Genomic DNA, 5,000 nt, shown 5'->3' on the forward strand with positions numbered 1-5,000 from the left:
GGGGGAGACTAGAGGGTGAGGAGAGGACAGAGGAGAGGAGAGGGGGAGACTAGAGGGTGAGGAGAGGACAGAGGAGAGGAGGAGACTAGAGGGTGAGGAGAGGAGATCTTTCTTCTGTATAAAATCCTCCTTACATTTAATGAAACCCTGTCTGAGCTGCTCATCTCTCTCTAGCTCACTATCTCCTTCTCCCTCCCTCCCTCCATCTCCCCATTCTCCCTCCCTCTGCTCCTCCCTCCTTCTCCCCTCCCTCCCCCTCTGTCTCCCCCCTCCCCCTCTGTCTCCCCTCCCCCCCCTGTCTCCCCCCCTCCCCCTCCTTCTCCCCTCCCTCCCTCCCCCTCTCTAAGTTGAGTCATGGTAGTTACTCCGTTTCTCCAGATTCCTCACTGCCTTTTGTCATGCGATTGTCCTCATACACACACACCTCCCCCCCACACACCACACACACACATACACACACACACACACACACCTCCCCCCCACACACACACAGCTACAACACAATTCGTATTCTTCTGATAAATGAAGCGTGGAAGACAGAATAAACACCCACTCTCTCTCCCCCCCCTCTTTCAATATCCTTCTCCCTCTCCCCCTCTCTGTCTTAGAGGTGAATCCGTATCACTCTGTTTTTACAGATCAATGTTTACATGTTCAAAGTCTCTCCCTCTCCACCTCTCGTCCTCCTCTCTCCCCTCTTTTTCTCTCCTCCCCTCTCCCCTGTCTCTCTCCTCCCCTCTCCCCTCTGTCTCTCACCTCCTCCCCTCTCCCCTCTGTCTCTCTCCTCCTCCCCTCTGTCTCTCCCCTTCTCCCTCGTTTGGAGGTGTTTCTACCCATCAGTGTTCATGCGTTGAACCCCGGATCCTAACCCTCTTAACAGGGAGGGAAGGAGGGGGGAAAGGGGGCGGGGTGGTCTCTGGTTGCTAGGGGTAACGGGGTTGAGATAAATGGCGTGCGTGTTAGTCCATGCGCGCCTGCTGCGCGCGTGCGTGTTGCCGCGGTTGTGTTTTGAGTCGCAGCTGCGCGCCCGCTAAAGAGAGAGAGAGAGAAAGAGAGAGAGAGAGAGAGCGAGAGAGAGAGAGAGAGAGAGAGAGAGAGAGAGAGGACCTCGTCTTCTCCGTCAGCTCGAGCTCATTGCCTTTCTCTCCACGCGCTGAACGGATTTACGCACGAGCCGCAGAGCAGGTTGGTCCTTTGGTTTCTCCTTCTTCTCCTTCCTCCTTATCTCGTGTTTCTGCTAAACGAGGTGAACCTCTACCGTCTGAACCGCGCGGGCTCCGGTACCGGGAGTGTGTGTGTGTGTGTGTGTGTGTGTGGGGGGGGAGGGGGGGGGGGGGGGCGGGGGGGGGCGTGCTGCCGGTGGTTCTGCTCGGTGGTCCCCGCTGGTCTCGAGCAGCGGGACAATGAGCCGCGCGGTTGTTGTTATCGGGTGATGTGTGCGTGCGCTCGGCGTGTCCAGCCTCCCCGGGGTTTGGCGCCCGGTGCCCGCCGGGTTTCCGTTGAGGTGGTTCCGTTTGGGGGTCGGGACCCCCACGGACCGGGGGACCGGTGAGCGGGAGGGTTTTGGCGCTCTGTGCGCGTGGAGCGGCGGTAACCGTCAGGGTCCTCGTGGGGTTCGGGAACGTCACGCGCCTTGTTGTTCTGCAAACACCGACGTGTTCTTTGTTTACGTGCCTCGCGAAATCAACAACAACACACACAAGGAGCCCGAATCATTCAGGATCCAATGCGCGCGCAAGACCGAGAGAGAAAGGGGCTCGGGGCGCACAAACAAACACACACACACACACACACACACACACACATACACCGGACACACACACACACACACGCACAGGGCACACACACACACACACACACACGCTGACACACCAACATACACACACGCGCGCGCGGGCGCCAGACAGACAGACGGACCTCCATGTGTGAATCCGAACGAGGTCATGATTCCTCCTCCCACGGGGGAGGGGGGGGGGGGGGACCTCATCCTTGATGCACTCCTCCGTGTGTCTTCTCTACTCCTCTTCTCCTCATCTCTCTCCTCCTCCTCCTCTCTCTACTACTCTCCTCTCTCTCCTCCTCCTCTCTCTCTTCCGCCTCTCTCCTCCTGCTCTCGCTCTTCTCCTGGTCTCTCTCCTACTCTCTCCCTCCTCCTATCTTTCTCTCCTCCTCTCTCTCCTCTTCTCCCTCCGTCCTCCTGTCTCTCTCTCCTCACACTGAGGTGACGCTTGTTTGCCGCCGTCTGGTTTTCTCAATGAACCTCCTCTCCCGTCTCGCTCTGATCAACTAGATATCATCGATCGCACATTTCTTTTAGGAGTGTGTGTGTGCGTGTGTGTGTGTGTGTGTGTGTGTGTGTGTGTGTGTGTGTGTGTGTGTGTGTTTTACCATGCAACGCGTCACTGATTGCTCAATTGACAGCCGACTGTTGAGTTGTATGAGTGGAGGTGAACTTGTTCCACCTTTTTAATCGATTCATCATCGGGGGGGGAGCGGAGGGGGAGGGAGGAGAGGAAGAGGAGGAGGAGGAGGAGGGGGAGGAAGGGGGAGAGGAGAGCAAGGCGGCCATGTTGAGGGTCTGTTTGTTGCTTCCAGAAATGGGGGCGTGGTCTCCGTTGAGCTCATTAGCAAGGCAAATGAGCGTTTTTTGAATTGGGCTCGGGCACCTGCTTTGTCGGGCTTGCGCTCTGGCGTGTGCTCGCCCCTGATGCGCGCTCCCGTCTCATTATGCTCTAGTTCTGTGGCGCGCGATTGGAGCTCCGCGGATAAGCTGGGGGTGGGGGGGAGGGCTGCTTAGCATGACAAAGGAAGGCTAAGGGGGAGAGGGGAGGCACAGAGAGGCTAAAAGGCCGCGATTGTTCTGGTGGCGATCGTGCACGGTATAGAATAAACGTGCACTCGCCTCATTGGCTGCGCGCACGACTTGCACGCACGCAGCAAAACCGCGAAAATCAGATGAGATGAAAGAGAACGTCGATGCATGGCCGCAGTGGCTCTGCGTCCGTCCAAACGCACGCAAACGACACGCAGAGCCCCGCGCACTGTCCATCACACGCGGTCCCACTGTGGTCCAACATGGCGGACCGTGCGCCGTGGAGCGCCAATGTTTTAAATGTGGCGCAGCCGAGGAGAGCTTATTGAGACCGGAGGACTTAAGATAAGATCCGCTCTGCATTAAGCAGATAGGCGCGCGCCCGGGAGCTATCATCTAGCAACGGGCGCGAGGCCGCGTGCATGTGCGCGTCACTAAGTTGAAACTGTGTTTGCCTGAGAAGAAGAGGGTGAGACAGAGAGAGGGAGAGAAGGAGGGAGAGACAGAGGAGAGTTAAAGGAGAGGAGATGGCGAGAGGGAGAGAGAGAGGTGAGAGAGAGGAGGGAGAGAAAGATAGAGAGAGAGGAAGAGAGAATGAGGGAGCGAGGGAGACAGGGAGTGAGAGAGACAGGGAGAGAGACAGGGAGCGAGAGAGCACATGATGGGCAGATAAAGGCTTGTCTGTCTGGAGGCGAAGGAGAGGAAGAGAGAGAGAGAGGCTGGATAAAGAGAGCTCTGTGCTGAGGGAGAGAAACAGAAGCGAGGCATTTAGGGCCAGGGTGAACCCTGGAACATGGCCCCTGGAAACCATGAGAGAGGGGCTCCTGGGGGCCAGAGAGAGGGGCTTCTGGGGGTCTGAGAGGGGGTCCTGGGGGTCCTGAGAGAGGGGCTCCTCGGGGTCTGAGAGGGGGTCCTAGGGGCCAGAAAGAGGGGGTCCTGGGGGTCTGAGAGGGGGGGTCCTTGGGAAGTGAAATTGAGGGCTCGCTTCTGCAGTTATGGGGCTATTGATCTACTCTCTCTCTCTCCTCCTCCTCCCTTCTCTCTCTCTCTCTTCCTCCTCTTCTCTCTCCTTTCTCTCCTCCTCCTCTATCTCCTACGCTCTCTCCTCTCCCCCCCTCTCCTTTCTCTCCTCTCCTCTCTCTCCTCCCCTCTCTCCCATCCTCTCCCTCTCCTCTCCTTTCCTCTCCCACTCCTCTCTCATTTCATTCTCTCTCTCCCCCTCCTCCTCTGGTGAAGCTCTGTTACTGTTGGGGGGAGATCAATAAAGATGTGATTACTTTAATCCAAGCTGATGGAATTGACATTAAAGACCTTGTGATCGAATTTGAATTTCCGTATAAGTTTGATAATGTTTGTGTGTGGATATTTGTGGTGTAATGTTTTTGTGTGTGTTGGTAAAATGTATTTGTTTATTTTGGTGTAATGTTTGTGTGTGTGTGTTGGTGCAATGTTTATGTGTGTAATGTTTATGTATGTGTGGGTTTCATGGCAGTGTGTTTTAGTGTAATGTTTGTGTTGGTGGTAGGGTTGTTAGTTTGGAGGGAGGGTTAGTTAGTTTGGAGGGAGGGTTAGTTAGTTTGGAGGGAGGGTTAGTTAGTTTGGTGGTAGGGTTAGTTAGTTTGGAGGGAGGGTTAGTTAGTTTGGAGGGAGGGTTAGTTAGTTTGGTGGTAGGGTTAGTTAGTTTGGAGGGAGGGTTAGTTAGTTTGGAGGGAGGGTTAGTTAGTTGGGTGGTAGGGTTAGTTAGTTGGATGGTAATGTTAGTTACTTTGGTGTTAGTTTGGAGGGAGGGTTAGTTAGTTTGGTGGTAGGGTTAATTAGTTGGGTGGTTGGGTTAGTTAGTTGGATGGTAGGGTTAGTTAGTTGGATGGTAATGTTAGTTACTTTGGTGTTAGTTTGGTGGTAGGGTTAGTTAGTTGGATGGTAGGATTAGTTAGTTGGGCTCGCAGCTTGGATCAGAATCTAAACCTCTGGTGAATGCTGCAGCTCAGACGACATTTTCTCCTTTCTAGATACAGGATTGAATTGAACTGCTGTAAAATGGGAGAAAACACGTCCATAGAAATATGGATTAGGGCCATGAGATTCCTTGATGTCCTTTGAACATGACGACTTAAAAGAGAAAGTTGTTTGAAAGGTAGCATCCATCGCGGTGTTGAGACCACCAGAGCCTTGGTGCCTTCAAACACAG

The sequence above is a fragment of the Pollachius pollachius genome (genome assembly GCF_949987615.1).
Source record: "Pollachius pollachius genome assembly, chromosome: 3".
Taxonomy (NCBI): domain Eukaryota; kingdom Metazoa; phylum Chordata; class Actinopteri; order Gadiformes; family Gadidae; genus Pollachius; species Pollachius pollachius.